Genomic DNA, 22498 nt, shown 5'->3' on the forward strand with positions numbered 1-22498 from the left:
CTTGGGGACATCAAGGATAGAGAGTGAAAGTGGCCTCGGGAAGAAAAGACAGATGGGAAATGAAATGTATAAAATACAAGAAATGATAGATGGGTTTATTTGACAGGAGATTGGCTTGTGATCTAGAAATAAACAGGACAAGAGGGAGAGTGTACGAGGCCACGGAATCACTAGGATGAGGAAACAAAGACTAGAGAGTTAAGAGGTGAAGTAGAAGCAGATAAAAAGTTAGTGCTGGAGTTGGGGATTTAGCTCAGTGGTAGGGCGCTTGCCATGGGTTCAGTCCCCAGCTCCGAAAAAAAGAAAAAAAAAAAAAGAAAAGTTAGTGCTTCGTTCTCCTGGCTACTCGAAGGATTGGCGTTGACAGTGCCCAGAGAGATATTAGAGAGACCTAGCTGCTTTACTTGCATGGATTTTAAAACTTTGTAAGGAATCATTTTAACCCTAGTAGTCTGCCACCTTTCTGCTCATGCATGAAAACAGTTACTAAAGACTGCTGTCTGCTCTACCAGGAAACCGCAAGAGCTGTGCCCAGCCACCCTGGAAGGACAGGCTCTGTAAAGATATAAGGAAACGTGTTTTTGCCTTGAGTTTGGTTTTTACTTTAAGGAAGTGGGGGTTAGGACTCACGATCCCAGGATTCATAGAATGTATGTAAATTTAAGAATTTCTAAAAAAAATTATTAGCGATGATGGAAGCCTTGATGGTGTAGTTCTAGTCAATAAAAGACTGGGTCCAGGCTATCTGTTGGGAGGAGGCAAAAGGAAAAGGAAGAATGATGAGAATCCTCTCAGGCAAGGAGAGAGCCCTTGAACCGACAGCTTGCACCCACTACGGCCTCTGAGTCATTATTGAATCAACACTACTCCATTCCTGCCTTTCCCAGGACCCTCCCCAGGCAGAAGCTGGACATTGGTTCAAGTTCTCACTCCAGATAATGCCCCTGCCTCCAGAACCTGGTTGCTGTGAGGTCCCCTTATCCTTCCCAGTGCTCACACCATCTTCTGCAACACTGGGAAAGTTTCACTGCAGTTACTCATCCAGGGTACTTTGGACTTGGCTTTCATATTTAAGGGAGGATGCAGGAGGCACAGGAAAGGAGAAATGGGACCCAGAGCTTTGATTTATTTCCAACCTAAACACACAAATTCGGTTTCTAAACTAATTGGTCTTACTTTACCGTCTTGCAGCTTCTCTCTAGAGCTAGGAGTCCAGAGTTCTCATGGGCAAGTGTGAGACTGAAGGTGTCTGGGAGGTGTGAGACTATGAAAGAGTGTTCCACAGACTTCCTGGGGATCACGGCAATACCAGAGGATTCTGGCTCTGCAGTGAGGTTGTTATTATGAGTAAAGGAGTCACCGCCAAAGAAGGTTTTCTCTTCCTGACATCATGCCAAGCCAACCGCTGAGAGGTAGGGCTTCTCCCGGGGGCCTCATGCTGTTGGGTAACCAGCAACTTCAGATACCTATTCTGAAGTGACAGCAGCATCCCGAGAGAGGAAGCCGAGACTTGAGAAATAGAAGGAGATCTTGGGGACATAGTACACCTGCTTCCAAATTGATTCTGAGCTTGGGTTAGTTGATTTCCCAGCCCTAACGTATACATCTTTGAAAGACTCCAGTGGAAGCTATAGAGTAGGTATTTACTATGTTTAATATTTAATATGTTTGTTGTCTCTGCCTCTATCCTGTGTCTCTGACTCTCTCTGTATTTGTCTTTCTGTCTGTCTCTTTCTCTGCATTTTTGTCTCTGCCTTTTGTCTGTCCCCCCCACCTCTCTCTCTCTCTCTCTCTCTCTCTCTCTCTCTCTCTCTCTCTCTCTCTCTCCCTCTCCCTCTCCCTCTCCCTCTCCCTCTCCCTCTCCCTCTCCTTCTCTCTCTTGTATAAGGGCATCCACCTGCTCATTAAATACAAAAGGCCCGGGAAAGCTGCTTTCTGAGACTGAACCATGCTATTACACAGTAATATTCGGATTACGTTACTCCACGGCCCTGTGCGTGGATCTAAAATATTGTTGTCCATTGGAATAGGCAGGAAGGCTAATAGAAGGCATAGAAAACGGGAAGTTAAGTCTGAATTGCACCTCTGTGGGTCTTTCAGGACGCAACTATATTGTCTTTACTTAAGAGTTAGACATTTCCTGTGCCCAAGCCTCTAGAAATACTTGGCCTTGTATCCAATGAGACTTTTTAATTTTGTTTGGTTTTTGGTTTTCAAGACAGGATTTGTCTGCATAGCCCTGGCTGTTATGGAATCCACTCTGTGTACCATGCTGGCCTTGCACTCACAAAGATCAGCCTGCCTCTGCCTCCCAAGTGCTGGGATTAAAGGTGTGCACCACCACTGCCTGACAAACTTCATACAATCCGTACCTCCTTCACTTTCCTGTGAGGAGTCAAGGCTAAGTGACCTCTGCGGCAGTAGTCACTCCTGCACTGTCTCCTCTGTTATACAGGGGCGGAACTGCCCTCCTCTTGTTCTGCTGACCAGCTTTGTATTAGCAGGGTCCCTTCAGGCTTCAAGAAATCAGGAGAAATTTCCTTTAAAGGCTGAGACGTGCTGTGTGAGGAAGCCATTTGGCTGACCTGCAAGCTTAGCATTTTATGTTAGTCTGGTTTGGTGGCCTCTAAATTATCAATGGGAAAGTGGCTTGCCATGGGAGCCTGAGATCTCGATTTGGACAGAAAAGGTTTGAATTTGAATCTTTGCTTTCCATGGCATATCTGAACATTCTGAGGGAAGTTACATAATATTGACGCCCATTTTCTTCATCTCTTTTTTTTTTCTTTTTTTCGGAGCTGGGGACCGAACCCAGGGCCTTGCGCTCGATAGGCAAGTGCTCTACCGCTGAGCTAAATCCCCAACCCCCCAATTTCTTCATCTCTTACGTACGCTGTGGTCATGTATTTGCCACACAGCACGGTTCTCACAGTTCGATGGCAGAAATGTCTAGACTCGGCACATGGGGGCAAATTCCGTGTTGTGTGTGTCTATCAGGTAGGTCATTACTTGAAAAATGTCACAATGTTCCTTTATATCATCCACTCTCTGCTTTAATACCCAGTGACATAGATATGGACAATGATAACAAAACTAATATTAGAACCCAGGCCTTTTGACTTCTCACTAGTGCATCTGGGTTTTTTCTACAAAATCCAGGGGAACAACAGAACATCATCGAACACTCATCTCCTTAATGGCTTTGGACTTCAACATATTAGGTTGAGATTCTCCGAGGGCATGAAAGAACTCACCATTTGAATAAAACATTCAACTGTCCCCTCGCATTTGGTAAATAAATTCCTCTGCTCCAGGTATCTGGCTGTGCCTCACAACTGTGCAATCCGAGAAGCGCATCTTGGAAGCCGAACACAGAGAGTTTTCCCCATGCAAATCCCAGGAACCCAGCTGAAGGATCTGTGTAGCATCGCTTGAAATGCCTGCTGTCAGGCCCCTGGGGCGGTTGGCACAGTGACTGACTCACTGCCAGCTCATCTGTGTCAACATTCAGGCTTCCCTGACTCCCGTGACAGACTTGTTTTCTGCAGTAACAAGGATTTGGAGAAACGCCGTGGAGGAGGGCTGGTCCTTCGCTTCTACATGACAGGTTCACTGATGTGCTTGCTCCCCAGGCATTGACTGCTGACCTCAACAGTTGTCTTCACAGGAAGTGGTTATTCTTCCCACGGCCAGTTGAAGCACCCAAGAATCAAACTCTTGGGTTTGGGGACCCCTGGGTGAATAAACATATTCCAGAGAAAGGGCTCATCTGCGTCTGAGTTACAATGAGTTCTATGAATTCATATGAGTGTGTGTATATTAATTGATGTGTCTGTGGAATGCAGAGTTCAGAATAGTCAGTTAAATAAAACCGGAGGTTTATTTTTCCATTAATTAACTTATTCACTTCACATCCTGATCAAACACCCCTTTCCTTGCCCTCTGAGAAGGGTGAGGTCCCCTCTGGGTCCCAACTCACCCTGGCACATCAAGTCACTGCAGGACTGGGTTCATTCTCTCCCACTGAGGCCAGTCAAGGTGACCCAGTTAGAGGAATGGGATCCACGGGCAGGCAACAAGAGACAGGAGCTTTATTAAGTTACCCAACCACGCTATTTGAAAACAAACAAGCACAGAAGCAAAACCCTAACAAACAACGAGTGAGCCACACAACCCCAGCAGAGCCTAGGTTTCTGAAGAGACTTTTATTTTCAAGGCTATCCAGCCAAAGATCTCCACGTCAACTTTTGTTCTCTTTTAAATGCCTCTAGATCCGTGCTTTATTTCAAAGATGCTAATTTGAGCCTCAGACAGCTGTGGCGGTTATAAATATGAACACAATGGCAGACAACTTGACAACAGCCTCTGGTTTCCATTAGTGCCTTCGCACTAAATGTCCCCTTTGTGCACAGGGCATAAAAAAACCACAGTCAGATGACTGACTTGGGAGATGAGCCTGCAGACTGACCAGCATCTGGGCACTGAGCGCTTTTGTTTAAAAGGGAGAGTCATGTCGTTCTAATAAGGAAAAAAAACCCACACTAGACTATAAATCTTTACATCTTATTAAACTTTCCACAGTACAGTGGAAACTCGACAGGAAGAGACTTATTCATATACAATTAGGGAGGCATGATGTGTTCCTAATGTCTATTTACTCCAGATAAATTGGATACATGAAGGTGTCATGGGATATTGAGAATCAATAAGTAACTTTGTGACTTAGCTGAAGTATAATTTAGAGGTGAACACATTGAGTCAAGTTGTTTTTTAACCCACTTATCTCTGTAATTTTTTTTATAAAGCAATGCCATATGAATGAAAAAAATAATCAAAACAACCTTAGAAACCAACTAGGAAGTTTTGGTTACATTCTTTTTTCTGAGTCTTTGCTGAATTTGCTGTACCTGGTTTGTGGTTTCTCATCTTCCTTTTCCTCTTCCTCTTCCTCTTCCTCTTCTTCCTCCTCTCCTTCCTTTCTCCCTCTCCCTCCCCCTCCTCCCACCCCTTCCCTTTCTCCCCCTTCCCCTCTCTCTTTAAAAAGCATGCCATTTTGAACTTGGTTTTATAAAAGCACAGAGGGTGAACACCTCCTGGGAACATCTCTGAATGTGACTGGGATGTTGTACTACTTAAATAAAAGTCAGTAGCCAAAAACTAATATATATATTTCTAACCTGGGCTTTTTATTGGCCCATCTACTTCCATAACTAAAGTTGACCGTGTGATTGATAAGCCAGAAAACATTTACCTCACTCAAGCTCGGATTGAAGCTCCACGTGCCTACCAAGGATGAGCTCTAGGAGACCAGAGACTAGGCCTGTGGATTTTACTCTGAATCTTGTGTCTGGCCTGGGGTCAGTTACACAAATGGATAAATGCTCTCTTATGGCACATGCAAATATGTAGTGTAGGTATATTCTTGTATCCTCAATTTTGCAGATAGAAAAAATTTTAAGCAATGCCCAGTGTTATCGAGCTAAGGAGGAACATTTAATAATCTTGCCTGTGTAGTCAAAAGTCTAGACTCTTGTAAATCTAATTGCCATCACACGTCTGTCTTTAAATCTCATGAGATGAAGGACTAACAACCATAGTAATGGTCCTCCTTCCCAAGCCCATGTTCTCAGATCCTGAAGATCTGTTGCCTGGTTTTTATGAAACCAGGAACTTCCTGTCACGGTTCCGTAGTCTTGAGGGGATGCTGAAGTAGATGTATCTGGATTTGAACTTGGCTCTGCAACTCAGCCCAGTGATCTTTCCTCACTGGAAAAAGCAGATGTAATTCTCCCATAACTTCACGCACCCAAGCTTTCTTTCCTCAGCTGGAAAAAGCAGATATAATTCATAATTTCATTCATATAAACTACTGGTGATTAGATGATCTCTATATTTCCCCTTTTAATACTACAGTATGGACACAAGCTTAGGATATTACATCTTACTAGAGAACCACAAATCATTATCTACTTGCCAACCCCTCTGGAAACTCCCATCCCATCCTCCCTCTCCCTGCTTTTATGAGAGTGCTCCCACTCTCACCCAGCCATTCCCTCCCTCCTCCCTACACCGGCATTCCCCTACAGAGGCATCTAGCCTTAACAGGACCAAGGGCCTCTTCTCCCATTGATGGTCAACAAGGCCATCCTCTGCTACAAATGTGGCTAGAGCCATGGGTCCCTCCATGTGTACTCTTTGGTTGGTGGTTTAGTCCCTGGGGCCTCTGGGGTGTCTGGTTCGTCGATATTGTTGCTCTTCCTATGGGGTTGCAAACCCCCTCAGCTACCTCAGTCATTTCTCTAACTCCTCCACTGGGGACCTCATTTTCAGTCCAATTGTTGGCTGTGAGCATCCACCTCTGTATTTGTCAGGCTCTGGCAGAGCCTCTCAGGTGACAGCTATATCAGGCTCCTGTCAGCATGCACCTCTTGGCAATCCCAAGAGTGACTGGGTTTGGTGACTGCATGTGAGATAGATCCCCATGTGTGGCAGTCTCTGGATGACCTTTCCTTCAGTTTCTGCTCCACACTGTCTCCATATTTCCTCCTGTGAGTATTTTGTTTCTACTTCTAAGAAGGACTGAAGCATCCACACTTTGATCTTTCTTCTTCTTGAGCTTCATGTGGTCTATAAATTGTATCTTAGGTATTCTGAGATTTTGGGCTAATATCCACTTACCATGTGTATTCTTTCATGATTGGGTTTCCCCACTCAGGATGATAATTTCTAGTTCCATCCATTTGCCTAAGAATTTCGTGAAGTCATTGCTTTTAATAGCTGAGTAGAACTCCATTGTGTAAATGTACCACGTTTTCTATATGTTCTGCTGAAGGACATCTGGATTCTTTCTAGCTTCTGGCTATTATGAATAAGGGTACTATGAACATAGTAGAGCATGTGTCTTTGTTATATGTTGGAGCATCTTTTGGGCATATGCCCAGGAGTGGTATAGTTGGGTCTTCGGGTAATACTATGTCCAATTTTTCTGAGAAACCTCCAGACAGATTTCCAGAGTGGCTACACAAGCATGCAATCCCACCAACAATAGAGGAGTGTTCCTCTTTCTCCACATCCTCTCCAGCATCTGCTGTCACTTGAGTTTTTTTATCTTAGCCATTCTGACTGGTGTGAGGTGGAATCTCAGGGTTGTTTTGATTTGCATTTCCCTGATGACTAAGGATGTTGAACATTTCTTTAGGTACTTCTCAGCCATTCTATATTCCTCAGTTCAGAATTCTTTGTTTAGCTCTGTACCCCATTTTAATAGGGTTATTTGATTCTCTGGAATCTAATTCTTCAATTCTTTGTACATATTAGATATTAGTCCTCTATAGGATATAGGATTGGTAAAGATCTTTTCCCAACCTTTTGGTTGCCATTTGTCCTATTGACAGTGTCCTTTGCCTTACAGAAGCTTTTCAATTTTATGAGGTCCCATTGATCTATTGTTGATCTTAGAGCATAAGCCATTGGTGTTCTGCTCAGGAAATTTTCCCCTGTGCCCATGTATTTGAGGCTCTTCTCCACTTTCTCTTCTTCTGGTTTGATGCGGAGGTCCTTGATCCACTTGGATTTGAGCTTTGTACATGGTGATAAGAATGGATTGATCTACATTCTTCTACATGCTGACCTCCAGTTGAACCGACACCATTTGTTGAAAATGCTGTCTTTTTCCACTGGATTGTTTTAGCTTCTTTGTCAAAGATCAAGTGACCATATGTGTGTGGGTTCGTTTCTAGGTCCTCAATTCTATTCCATTAATCTACCTGCCTGTCTCTGTACCAATACCATGCAGTTTTTATCACTATTGCTCTGTAATACAGCTTGAGGTTAGGGGGAGTGATTCCCCCAGAAGTTCTTTTATTGTTGAGGATAGTTTTCGAGATCCTGGGCTTATTTTTATTCCAAATGAATTTGCAAATTGTTCTTTCTGACTCTATGAAGAATTGAGTCAGAATTTTGATGGGGATTGCATTGAATCTGTAGTTTGCTTTTGGCAAAGTGGCCATTTTTTACTATATGGATTCTGCCAATCCATAAGCATGGAAGATCTTTCCATCTTCTTAGGTCTTCTTCAATTTCTTCTTCAGAGACTTGAAGTTCTTGTCACACAGATCTTTCACTTGCTTGGTTAGAGTCACATTGAGGTATTTTATGTTACTTGTGACTATTGTGAAGGGTGTCATTTCCTTAATTTCTTTCTCAGCCTATTTATCCTTTGATTAGAGGAAGGCTACTGATTTGTTTGAGTAAATTTTATATCCAACCACTTTGCTGAAGTCGTTTATCAGGTCAGGTTTAGGAGCTCTCTATTTGAATATTTAGAGTCACTTAAGTACACTATCATATCATCTACAAATAGTGATATTTTGACTTCCTTTCCTTTCCAATTTGTATCCTTTGACCTCCGTTTGTTGTCTAATTGATCTGTCTAGGACTTTGAGTACTATATTGACTAGATAGGGAGACAGTGGACAGTGTTGTCTAGTCCCTGATTTTAGTGGGATTACTTCAAGTTTCTCTCCATTTAGGTTGATGTTGGCTGCTGGTTTGCTGTATATTGCTTTTACTATGGGCCTTGAATTCCTGATCTTTTAAGGTATGGGCCTTGAATTCCTATTCTTTTCAGGACTTTTATCATGAAGGGGTGTTGAATTTTGTCAAATGCTTTCACATCATCTAATGAAATGATCATGTGGTTTTTATCTTTGAGTTTGTTTACATAGTAGATTATGTTGATTTTACATATTTTGAACCATCCCTGCATACCTGGGATGAAGCCTACTTGATCATAATGGATGATCATTTTGATGTGTTCTTGGATTTGGTTTGTGAGAATTTTATTGAGTATTTTTGCATTGATATTCATAAAGGAAATTGGTCTGAAGGTCTCTTTCTATGTTGGGTCTTTGTGTGGTTTAGGTATAATCATAAGTATGACCTCATACAATGAATTGGGTAGTGTTTCCTCTGTTTCTGTTTTGTGGAATAGTTTGAAGAATAATGATATTAGGTCTTCTTTGAAGGTCTGATAGAATTCTGCACTAAACCCATCTGGTCCTGGACTTTTTTTTAGTTGGGAGACTTTTTTTTTTTCGGAGCTGGAGACCAAACCCAGGGCCTTGCGCTTCCTAGGTAAGGGCTCTACCACTGAGCTAAATCCCCAGCCCCCTGGTTGGGAGATTTTTAATGGCTGCTTCTATTTCTTTAGGGGTTATGGGACTGTTTAGATGGTTTATATGATCCTGATTTAACTTTGCTTACCTTGTATCTGTCTAGAAAATTGTTCATTTCCTCCACATTTTCCAGTTTTGTTGAATATAGGCTTGTGTAGTAGGATCTGATGATTTTTTTAATTTCCTCAGTTTCTGTTGCTATGTCTTCCTTTTCATTCTGATTTTGTTAATTTTTGATATTGTGCCCTCTAGTTAGTCTGGCTAAAGGATTATCTATCTTGTTGACTTTCTCAGAGAAACAGCTCCTGGTTTTGTTGATTCTTTGTTTAGTTTTACTCCCTGGTTGGTTGATTTCAGCCCTGAGTTCGATTATTTCCTGCCTTTTACTCCTCTTGGGTATATTTGCTTCTTTGTGTTCTAGAGCTTTGAGGTGTGCTGTCAAGCTGCTAATGTATGCTCTCTCCAGTTTCTTTTTGGAGGCATTCAGAGCTATGAGTTTTCCTCATAGCACTGTTTTCATTGTGTACCATAAGTTTGGGTATGTTGTGCCTTCACTTTCATTAAATTCTAAAAAGTCTTTAATTTCTTTCTTTACTTCTTCCTTGACCAAGTTATCATTGAATAGAGTGTTGTTCAACTTCCATATATATGTGGTCTTTCTGTCATTTATTGTTGTTATTGAAGACCAGCCTTAGTCCATGGTGATCTGATAGGACGCATGAGATTATTTCAATCTTCTTGTATCTGTTGAGGCCTGTTTTGTGACCAATTATATGGTCAATTTTGGAGAAGGTACCATAAGGTGCTGAGAAGAAAGTATATTCTTTGGTTTTAGGGTGAAGTGTTCTATAGATAACTGTTAAATCCATTTGGTTCATAACTTCTGTTACTTTCACTGTGTCTCTATTTAGTTTCTGGTTCCATGATCTATCCATTGATGAGAGTGGGGTGTAGATGTCTCCCATTATTATTGTGTGAGGTGCAATGTGTGCTTTGAGCTTTAGTAAAGCTTCTTTAATGAATGTGGGTGCCCTTGCACTTGGAACATAGATGTTCAGAGTTAAGAGTTCATCTTAGTAGATTTTTCCTTTAATGAGTATGAAGTGTATTTCCTTATCTTTTTTGATAACTTTTGGTGGAAAGTCAATTTTATTTGACATTAGAATGGCTACTCCAGCTTGGTTTTTGGGGCTATTTGCTTGGAAAAATTTCCAGCTTTTTACTCTGAGGTAGTGTCTTTGTCACTGAGGTGTGTTTCCTGTATGCAGCAAAATGCTGGGTCCTGTTTATGTATCAAGTCAGTTAGTCTATGTCTTTTTATTGGGGAATTGAGTCCATCGATATTAAGAGATATTAAGGAAAAGTGACTGTGCTTCCTGTTATTTTTGTTGTTAGAGGTGGAATTATGTTTGTGTGGCTACCTTCTTTTGGGCTTGTTGAAAGATTACTTTCTTGTTTTTTTCTAGGGTTAAGCTTCCCTTCTTGTGTTGGAGGTTTCCATCTATTATCCTTTGTAGGGCTGGATATGTGTGAAGATATTGCATAAATTTGGTTTTGTCATGGAATATCTTGGTTTCTTCATTTATGTTAATTGAGAGTTTTGCTGGGTAACCTGGGCTGGCATTTGTGTTCTCTTAGGGTCTGTATGACATATACCCAAGATCTTCTGGCTTTCATAGTCTCTGTTGAGAAGTCTGGTGTAATTCTGATTACATGTTACTTGACCTTTTCCCCTTACTGCTTTTAATATCCTTTGGTTTTGTTTTTTTCTTTTTTTTTTTGCATTTGGTGTTTTGATTATAGTGTGATGGAAGGTGTTCCTTTTCTGGTTCAGTCTATTTGGAGTTCTGTAGCCTTCTTGTATGTTCATGGGCATCTCATTCTTTAGGTTAGGGAAGTTTTCTTCTATAATTTTGTTGAAGATATTTACTGGCCCTTTAAGTTGGGAATCTTCACTCTCTTCTATAACTATTATCCTTAGCTTTGATCTTCTCATTGTGTCCTGGAATTTCTGGGTGTTTGGGGTTAGGAGGTTTTGGCACTATGTATTTTGACTGTTGTGTCAATTCTTTCTATGGTATCTTCTACCCCTGAGATTCTCTCCTCTATTTCTTGTAGTCTGTTGGTGATGCTTGCATCTATGACTCCTGGTCTCTTTCCTAGTTTTTCTATCTCCAGGGTTGTCTCCTTTTGTGATTTCTTTATTATTTCTAAAACTGGAAACATTTTAAAATCCTGGATGGTTTTGTTCAATTTCTTCACCTGTTTGGTTGTGTTTTCCTGTAATTCTTTAAGGGATTTTTGTGTTTCTTCTTTGAGGGCTTCTAAATGTTTACCTGTGTTCTCCTGTATTTCTTTAAGGGAGTTATTTGGGTCTTTCCTAAAGTCCTCTATCATCATCATAAGATGTGATTTTAACTCTGATTCTTGCTTTTCACATGTGATGGGGTATCCAGGACTTGCTGTAGTGGGAGAATTGGGTTCTGATGATGCCAAGTAGCCTTAGTTTCTGTTGTTTATGTTCTTGTAGTTGTCTCTCACCATCTGGTTATCTCTAGTACTATCTGCCCTTGCTGTCTCTGACTAGAGCCTGTCCCTCTTGTGATCCTGATTGTGTCAGAACTCCTCAGAGTCCAGCTGTCTCTGTGACCCTATGATTCTGGGATCCTGTGATCCTGGGTGTGTCAGAGCTCCTGGGAGTTTAGCTACCTCTGGGATCCTAAAATCCTGGTGTGACCAAGCTCCTGACATCCTGTTGTGTCAGAGCTCCTCAGAGTCAAGCTTTCTCAGGGATCTGCAGGAGTGGGTGGGGAGCCAAAGCCCTGGGTTTGCTCTGGGCACAGGTGAATGTTGAAAGGAACCAGTGCCTCTGGCTGGTGGGGTTTGGATTTCCCTGGTTCCTGTGGGGGTTCCAGTTATGGTGGATGTTGGGAAAGATGTTGTGGCCTCAACTATGATCTTGAGTGTGGTAGCGGTCCATTGTTCCTGGTTGTGTCTGATTTCCTGGGAGTCAAGCTTCCTCTGTGATCCTGTGCATTTTGATGACCTCTGATTCTGGGTGTGTTAGAGCCTCTGGGAGTGGGGCTTCCTCTGGGTGTTGTAGGAGTGGGTGCAGAGCCAGTGCCCAAGACCTGCTCAGGGCACTGGTTCAGATTGGAAGGAAACCCGTGCCACTGGCTGGGCAGAGGCTTCTGCATCCCTGGATCCTAGGTTTCCCATTTACTCCAGGTGTTGGGGCAGTTGTTATGGCCTCCTCACCTCTGATCCTGGGCGTGTTAGAGCACCTGGGAGTAGGGCTTCCTCTGGGTCTTGTGGGACTGTGTGCCCACCGCCCACTTTTAAATGATGTTTATTTGAGGATATCTGCACTTGCTTATGTAAATATCATTTTGCAGCTCCTGGTTTGCTACAATGGAAGCACTGACTGCAGAGTTATGGTTGCTTGTCCCATCATCTTGTGCTCATGAAATACAGGGAGAAATGACTTGTGTTCTCCCAGGCTGGAATATCGGAATCTTGGCTGCCTAACATGAACTCATCACCTCTTGGTGTGTCCACACATGACACAGAATTCTGGATGAAGCGAGTCCTGTGAGGTGTATGCTTATCCTCCTACCATTTAGATGTTCACCACAGACCCTGACTGACTTTAATACTTCAATAGAAATGTTTTTATACCCCTGAATAGCTTATAAAATAATTTAAATAGAATTATGCAGAGACCGGTTAAGGCAATGTAGCAATGCCTGGTCAAAGCCATGCTAACCTGCACTCCAGACCCTAGTATTTATCTTCACTTTGTCTCGCCTCTAGGGATGCATCTGAGGCCACAAGCAAACAATCTCATCAAGAGGGAGGACTGTGGGGTTGGGGATTTAGCTCAGTGGTAGAGCGCTTGCCTAGGAAGCACAAGGCCCTGGGTTCGGTCCCCAGCTCCGAAAAAAAGAAAAGAAAAAAAAGAGGCAGGACTGTTTTGCTAGATTCGAGTGTGGGCACACTCCCATGGTGCTTTGGATGGACAGATCCATCACTGTATCTTCCTATAAAATACTCTCCGGGGAGGTAAAGACACAGCCTGCCTCTTTCATTTGCTTCTCTTGGCCCTTATGAGTTGGTGGGCAGGCTTACATGAAGCAGGATACTCAGTGTAGTGAATGAGGGAGTGCTGTGATGGAATACTGGCCAAGTGTGGGCTGGTGACAAAGTAAAGGCCATAGAAAGGCATACCTGGTTTTGTTTGTTTGTTTGTTTGTTTGTTTGTTTTCCGGATAAATGAAACAGAATATATCTAGTGCTTCCCTGACACAAGTGAGATGGGTTGATTAATTTCTAACACCACAATTAATTCTCACTTAATATGTATGTGAGGTTTTATTATTCTCATCAGTATCTGTTTCTCTCCTCTAATATCTCCTTTGTGCACTATTCTAATAGCTGATTGTATCTTCCTATAAAATACTCCTCAGGGAGGTAAAGACACAGCCTGCCTCTTTCATTCGCTTCTCTTGGCCCTTGTGAGTCAGTGGGTAGGTGTATATGAAGCAGGATATTCAATGCAGTGGACGGCAAACTACCAGTCATCTTTATTCCTCACTGGTGAGTGACCCCAGTGAGTCACAAAGTGCGAACAACTAGGATGTGGAAGGAAATGAGACGGGCCAGACTCTACTAAGACAGCCAAAGGAGTAGTGCGAGTGTTTGAGAACAGCAATCTCAATATCTAGACATTTAAGATGGGGGGAGGGAAGCTTAAACAGATGTCAATCAGTGAGTTTGGTCTTTAGGAAGTACCACTTGTTCCTTCAAGGACAGCAGTGGGACTTGACACCCAACTTGGGGAGAGCTATGACTAGGTTTAGGAGAATCTCCTTTTATTTGATTCCTACTAGAGGCAAGGTCTCCTTCTTCTTCTTCTTCTTCTTCTTCTTCTTCTTCTTCTTCTTCTTCTTCTTCTTCTTCTTCTTCTTCTTCTTCTTCTTCTTCCTCTTCCTCTTCCTCTTCCTCTTCCTCTCCCTCCTCTTCCTCCTCTCCCTCCTCTTCCTCCCTCTCCTTTCCCTCCTCCTCCTCTTCCTCCTCTTCCTCCTCCTCTCCGTCTTCCTCCTCTTCCTCTCCCTCCTCCTCTCCGTCTTCCTCCTCTTCCTCTCCCTCCTCCTCTCCCTCTTCTCTCCTCTCCCTCCTTCTCCTCCTCCTCCTCCCTCCTCTCCCTCTCCTCTCCCTCCTCTTCCTCCTTTTCCTCCTCTTCCTCCTTTCCCCCCTCCTCTTCCTCCTCCTCTCCCTCCTCCTCTTGTTGTTGTTGTTGTTGTTGTTATTATTATTATTATTATTATTCTCCTCCAGTAGCCTTGGGTTTTATTTGAACACTGACTGTTCTACTGCAGAGACACGCATACAATAGTATTAAAGAATCTGCTTTACTTCAGTAACCCCTTGACTTTTGCATACATTTATTCAACCACCTACCCTGAGGACATGCAGGCGCCAGGTCCTGAGAAAGGGATTGCTTCAGTCCCTGCATGGACTTCTAGGACGAGGTAAGAACCAGACTGTGTGAAACACACACACACACACACACACACACACACACACACACACACACACCCCTATTCACTGCATGCATCAGTTAAGCACAAAGCCGGGCAAACACATTAATAATTGCCAAACCCAAAGCTGTAGATAATCAATCCTCAGATATTTATAGCAGCGAAAGGTCAGGGGAGCAGAGTCACTACTTCTCAAACTAATGTGCGACTGGAGATCTCTGTGGAACGCAGACGCTAGGTGACACCTAGGAGCCTGTATTTGTTGTAAGCTTCAGGTCCCCTTGAGCCACTTGCGAACTTATGCATTTGTTCACAACTGAATTTGTTTTCATTCACTGTGCACGGTCCTATAAACAGGGATTAAAGTTTAAACGCCAGGTTTGCCTTTAAGAAAAGAGTTGCTGGGAAGGCGAGAGATTCTAAAACGGGCTAATGATTGATAGACACAGTCCCAGGGTTCTATCTAAATGTAGATCTAAGATACAAAGTGAATCGTGATGGAGTCATGTGTCTGTGATAGGAGAGTGGGTGGACAGGAAGGATTGGCAGTCCTGGGGTGTTCTCTCTAAGGGTAGTGTTTCCACAAGTTCTACGATATTAATAAAGTGGACCCTGGGGTGTGGGGATTAGAAAGGAGGAAAGAGGAAATGTGTAGTGGTCAGGGACCAGGCTATGGAGGGTATATCAACCCAAGACCTTAGTATGATCCTAAAAGCTAACGACCTGTAGAAGGAAATCTATACATAGCCCCAATGGCCCCATACCTTCGGTCTTGACTTTTCAGACTATAAATGACCACACCAACCTATCTATGGGACATAAGCTCTAGATTATATCTCACATGATTGATACTTGCCCCTTTCCTTTACCCAGAACATGCGATCCACGCCAAAGCTCCTCCAGTCTTTCATCTGTATTATTTGGAAGAGGTCAGCAATGTTCAATGAAACAAGACGGATTTGTTCAAGGCAAGCACTTGACAGGTTATGAGAAGCTCTTCAAGTGCTTGAATCAGTTTGTTTACTTAAAAACAAATGTAAATTAAGGTCTGTCTTAGTTTCTCTTGCTGCAGTGAAACACCATGACCAGAACAACTTGGAGAGGAAAGGGTTTATTTTGGGTTAAATATCCCAAGTCCCAGACCATGGACAAGAGCCAAGGCAGGAACTTCAAACTGGGCAGGAACCTAGAGACAAGAGCTGGATCAGAGGCCATGGAGGAGTACTGTGCAATGTCTTGATCCCCGTGGCTTATTTATTCTGCTTAGAGAACCCAGCACCACCAGTCCAGGCATGGTACCATCCATCATGGGTTGGATCATCTCCCCTCAATTATTAATAAAATGCCCTACAGGCTTGCCTGCAGCTCAACCTTGTGAAGGTATGTTCTCAATTAAGCCGCTCTCCTCTCAGAGGACTAGCTATTGTCAGGTTGACATAAAGCACGAATGTGATAGTGATTTAAATATTTCTATCGACTAAATAAAAAGTTTTCCCGCACTAGGTATATTGTGTGTGCATGCTATTTAAAGTCAGCTATGTTTCATAAGCATCAAAGCACACTAAAAGATAGGCCGTATGATTAACAGCTGTTTTCAACCCGACAACTCTGGGATCACACACAGCCCAATTTACAGGCTATATGGGAAAATATGAAAACGTTCGCCAATCTGAGGCTGGGCCACGCTGGTGTCTCTACCTCGCTTCCCCAGATACCCATCCTAACAGGCGATAACTAGGAATGCTTTGAAGATTCTCTTTTCTTGAGTATTTACTGAGAATCGTCCCCAGAGTTCCGGATGCACAGACTATTGGACTTTTGAACATAGGATGAAGGAGCCCAAATATCAATAACCTTACAAGGTCACTGTGAGAACCAAGAAGCTCATTGGGCGCACCTAAGAACACCGGCGGGAGCACAGTGTGTTGAGTTTCCTTTCGTACTTGTGTGACCAAATACATGACAAGAAGCAATCACATAGAATTTCATTTTGGCTTACAGTTTGAACGGATAGCATTCACTATGGTGGAGAAGGTACCGCAGTGTATGGCTCCTTAAGCCTTCACGCCCCAGCTGAACAGGAAATGACGGAACCGGAAGTGGGGGGTGGGGTCTGGGCTGTAAAGATCCAAGTTTGCCCGCCCAGATCCACTTTCACCACCTAGGCTTGCTTCCCAAAGATTCTCCCACCTCCCAGCACAGGACTGCTACCCTGGGATAAACTGTTCAAACATGTAAGCCCGTGGGGGGACTTTTATATGTAAAATTATAACATGAGGAAAATGCTGAAAATTATGGAGCTGGAAGTCAGCTGGTCCTATTTGCTTTCTCTGATCACCATCATTGCCTTGCTTTTTTTGATTTGTTTTTTGTCTATGTATGTATGTGTGTATGTATGTATGTATGTATGTATGTATGTATGTATGTATGTATGTATGCAGGTATGTATGTATGTATGTGCTTTGGCCTAGCCAAAAATTTCCTGATTTGAAGAGACAGGTTTATTTTAGAGATAGCAAGGCACAAAAGAGTGAGCATACAGAAGGCACATCTAGTAGTTCAGGGAGCAGCATAAAGAACAAGGACACACACCAAATATAGGCCCCATTCAAGGGAAGAAATGGCTACTGTGTGTCTGGCAAGCCATGTACAACAGGCCTATGTGTGGCTGGGGTTTACTGTGGTCTTCTACATTGCAGATCTTTGTAGGAACATTCTTACACTTGAGTGATTTTCTTAGTGGGTATGGGGGGATCCAAAACCTACAAGCCGTGATCTGGGTCCACACCAAGTTCCCATCAGAGAGCTGACTGGGATGTACCAAGGGTTATGAAGTTCAAAGGGCCATCCAATGAGGGAAGAATATATGATTGTCTAGTTAGATTAAAACTGTCCAGCCTGGCAAAGACTTTACGGACAAGATTGAATTTTGGCATGAAAATTTATGGTGATGTCTTTTAAAGCAGTGCAAATTGGCAGGCATAAAGCTGACAGGACCTCGTAGATTTCAGCAGAACACACCATCCTTCTCATTTTTTGAAGGGAACTCTGCCCTTGCTCAAAGACCTGCAGGGAACTCTCCCAGTGTATATGACTTATATAGGGGGTGCACATAATGGAACCTGGTGGGAGGTGAGGATAGCTAAGGCTAAATTTAAATGAAACTATAGTCTCTAAAAGTTAAGGGCCACAGAGCTACAGGCAAGGGCCTGGGGAGGCAGCATATGCTGCCCTTGCAAAGGTAGCAAGGGATCTCTGACATGGCTAAACAAAACTTCCAACTTCTTCCCCTGATAATCCCAAACTCTTGGTTCTGGAGTCATATTTTCAGGGCCTGACAAAGCTGCCAAAAGATCAAAGTAACTCGATGGTGTGACCGATCTGGGTTTCATGCTGTGTATGACGCAGAATCAGGTGTCTGGTTGGCCCTGGCAAGGAGGAGATTGGAAACCGGTTGGAGCGCAGAAGAGACCGCAGGCTATGAGATCTCTGCTATCAGGGTGGTGAGACTCTCTCGTCCCTAGAGATGAGCCACAGAGTCCCCTGCCTATGGGTGATCTGCTGGTGACCAACAGCAATGGGTTTCTGGGATAGCATGTACACAGTAAAGAGAATTCCTGACTGATGTGAATGAACTGACTTGCCAAAGGGGTTCCAAATCTCTCTCTCTCTCTCTCTCTCTCTCTCTCTCTCTCTCTCTCTCTCTCTCTCTCTCTCTCATTTTTCCTATTCAATTTGGGTGTCAGATTGCAGATTCTCCCACACAGTCTTCCACTTGGGGTTTACCACTGAGCTCTATTTCCTGCATTCTTATAGAACCAGCTTTGTGACTTTTTTGGATGGCTGAACACGGCAGAAGTGGCACTGTTCAAGCCCTGAGCCCACACCTCAGAAGTCTCTCTTTCTTCTGCATCTCTCTCCTGTTCCTGCACCGTAATCTAGGACCAGCCAAACAGAGGTGCAGTCTACACCAGCAGACCTTAGGTGCCCAGACCTGTGAACAATAATAAAGGCCCTGCACCCTCCATTTATTTACAGCATTTGTGTGGCAACAGCTGGGTAAAGAGAAGCTGGCCATGAGGGGAGACAGAGAAAGCCAGATAACCCCCCAGTTAGGCCCTGCATCTGTGTCATCAGAGACCATGAACAGTTTGAGAATGGGAACTCTTTAAGGAGATGGAATTCTGGGAAACTCCTCAAGGTACTGCCCAGCAGCACCGGGCTACCTAAACAAAGACAGTTCTGAAACATTTCTTGCCACACTTTGGAGTTTCTGGATGCTGGGGAACATCCAACCCTGATCTTATAGATGAGAAGGCAGAGGCTTGGGAGTGTCCAGACATCACCAGATTACATGTTCTAGGGCTGGTGTGAATATTAGTTCATAGGTGGTCCCTTCTTTGAAAGAATTCCAAGAGACAAAAACTATACATTAAAAAAACAACAGGGTCCTACTGTGTGGATCCTTTGTGACAGCCTAGGTGTGTGTTTGTACAACTGGCTCTGGGGTAGGCTTAGAGAGATAGATCCATCTGGCTTACCTGCAGTGAATAACGATGCAACTCCGTGTATTTGCAAATGCTTGAGAAGCAGGATGTGAACGGATGGCTTCTCCCCGACTCAAGAGATCTGCGGGTCTCATTTTGACAGACATATAGGAAGAGGGTGTGGCTTCTGGCCTGACTCAGAGAAGAAAGAACTTACAGGGCCCCACAAGATACACAGAACAAGATATTGGACCCAAGCAAGTGAATGCTGAAATTGTAATTCTCCGATAAAGTATCTGCCGTTTCTTATTATAGCTTTATATTTTCTTTGTGTGCGTTGATGACTGTTCATAAAAAAACAAACGGTTTGGCTTGTCTTTATTTAACTATTCCTCGTTATGTCTTTGCTTTTTATTTCCCTCCATTTGTTTTTGTTTTGTTTTCTTTCCAAGTGGGAAAGTCTCAGGTGGTAAATCACAAAGACGCAGGCTTTTGTTCTTCCTAGGTTTTGCTTTGCTTATAGTCATTAATAATTTTCAAGTAGCTCGACACTTCTTTCCCCTTGGAGATGTGGAAAAATGATTCCTCCGTCTGCCTACAGCCCCAACCATAGCCAAGTCTGGCACTTACTTTGAACACTTTTCTCTGGTTCACACAAGACCCTGCAGTTAAATGTTGTTGGTATCGGAAGCCGTGTTTCTATAGTAAACTGATTGCCAGTGTTTTATGGGTAGTTAACTTGTAAAAACGTAAGCCATTGGCTCTCCTGGTTTTCTCTAGCGTTCATCATTGGCTTATCCAGGGGAATTTTTAAAGGGTCCCCTTATGCAATATGGATGGACTCATGAGTACTTTCATGTAATATTAGAAAAAAATTAAAAAAGCAAAGTTTCGGTGACCCGGTCCAAGGGCCGAGGTAAGACCTCAGATGACAGAAGAAAGATCACGAACGGTAACCGCCCAGAGACAAGAAACAACACTGTGAACACATTTAAGGGTTAGCAGGGACCATGGCAGCAGAGATTAATGCTGTCCTTGGGGGAGCTAAGCACCTCTGCTGCATACAAGGTGCAGTCTGGCTGACTGGAGCCCAGTGGCTTCCTAAACCAACACAAGGTTTTATTGGAGAGATCAGTTGTGAAGAGCACCAGACACACGCATCAACCGGGTCAAGGCTGTCATGCATGTGGCCCTGCCTTTGTAGGCGCAGCTGAAGTTCGGTTCTTCCTTGATTACTTTGAAAGATGTGTTTATAAATGTATACTTGTGTGTGTGTGCGTGTGTGTGTGTGTGCGCGCGCGCGCGCGCGTGCATGTGTGCGCGCGTGCATGTGCGCGCGTGCATGTGTGCGTGTGCGTGTGTGTGTGTGTGTGTGTGTGTGTGTGTGTGTGTCTGTCTGTCTGTCTGTGAGGAATGTGCACATGAGTGCAAGTGTCCCGGAGGCCAGCAGAGGGCACCATCTCTCCTGCAGCTAGAGTTACAGAGAGTTGTGCGTTTCCTGATGTGGCTCTCCTACAAGAGCAGAGTGCATTTCCCGAGCCATTGATTCAACCCTGAATTCCAGGTTATTAAGCCATGCGTCCCTCCTATATTTCTTCCATTATTAAAAAAAAAAAAAAGTTCACCATTCTGAGTTAGAGCTGCCCGATGACATCAAAATGATCATCACGCGTGCCTAGTAGACTTCAGAATATTGGCCCTTTCATGGCGCTTCAGATGGTTAGGTTTTTACTGAATCAGAAAGGCTAGAGTTTGTACTAAGTTGGTAGAGGAATACCGCCTCTAAAGAGGTATTCCATCCAGAGTCCAGAGAAGGTTTTTCGATGGTAAAGACTGGACTAAGAAGCCCAGGGCGTGGTACCCACTGCCGCCCTGGTTATTGACTTTGGAGTAGGCGTTCTCTACTGCTATCCACTATGTTTTAGCAGATACATATTTCTTTTCTCCCTTTTGCTCCATCCTCTACAGTTCTACCCATGTGTCAAAGCAGTGATCCATTTTTTTTTTATATTTGCACAGGTCACAGCTGCACAGAAATCTGCAGTTATCCCATGAGGGAAACATCAGACTGAATCCTTCTGCCCTACACTAATGGCTGCATGAGTCTCTAGCATCCTGTCTTCTGATAACCCCTTTTCCTCATCACTCTCTCTCTTCTTGTGTACTCTTCCAAAGCTAGGCACTCTAGACTCCTTTCTTTCACTTGTCTCTACTTTCTTCCCCATGACCCTGAAAGATAAAGTGCTAATAAGTACCTCCTTTTTCAAAAAAGGCATAAAATTTATAGCTGGCGTAGGCCAGCCATCCCTGAGCCTCTGGATGTGCTTACTACCAAGGGCTGTTTTGTGATTTATCTACTGACTTATTTATAACAAATACAACTGGGTCCTTGCTATTAGGAGTCTGGTGATATAGAGGTTATTCTCTTTGGAATAGTGAGTGAATGCTTGAGGTTCTCTGTGTAGACCGATTGTGATGGATTGTATATGCTTAGCCCAGGGAGTGGAACTATTAGTAGGTATGGCCTTGTTGGAGTAGGTGTGTCACTGTGGTTATGGACTTAAGACCCTTGCCCTAGATGCCTAGAAGTTAGTCTTCCACTAGCAGCCTTCAAATGAAGATGTAGAACTCTCAGCTCCTCCTGCACCATGCCTGCCTGGACGCTGCCATGTTCCTGACATGATGATAATGGACTGAACCTCTGAACCTGTCAGCCAGCCCCAATTAAATGTTGTCCTTATAAGAGTTGTCTGGGTCATGGTGTCTGCTCACAGCAGTAAACAGTAAACCCTACTAAGATTTGAGCTGTTAACTTACACCTATTATATGGAAATATAAACACCCCAGGCCTTAATAGATTATAATGCCAAAGTATGCAGACTGTGTAGAAAGTGTGGGCTGTCCTGAATCAGTACTGGCAAAGTCCGCAGCACTAGTGAAGCTGACTTGTGGAAACGAGATGTACTGCTTGAGACGGAGTTGGCAGCAACCAGCAACAGAGTCCAACGTTGATAAAGTTCACTGTTACAGAAGATGGGGTGAGAGGTTTCTATCCAAGCAATCAGTCTTAACTCTGCCATTTGAAGGATGGGTCAGGGCAGGAATGGACCCCATGTTTGACCATTTCCATGGTAGTGTTTGTTGCACTCTATATTGGAATATGTGGCCGACTTGCTCTCCCTGAAGTTCCTTGTATGTAAGCTCATGGCACTTAGCCCTTTAGTGGGTGGTTTTCCCACCCACTAAACAAATGAATCACAGGGAACAGATTCTTAAAGAGGCATTTCAATGTTGT

The sequence above is a fragment of the Rattus norvegicus genome, chromosome 20, assembly GCF_021556685.1.
Source record: "Rattus norvegicus strain SHRSP/BbbUtx chromosome 20, alternate assembly SHRSP_T2T, whole genome shotgun sequence".
Classification (NCBI taxonomy): domain Eukaryota; kingdom Metazoa; phylum Chordata; class Mammalia; order Rodentia; family Muridae; genus Rattus; species Rattus norvegicus.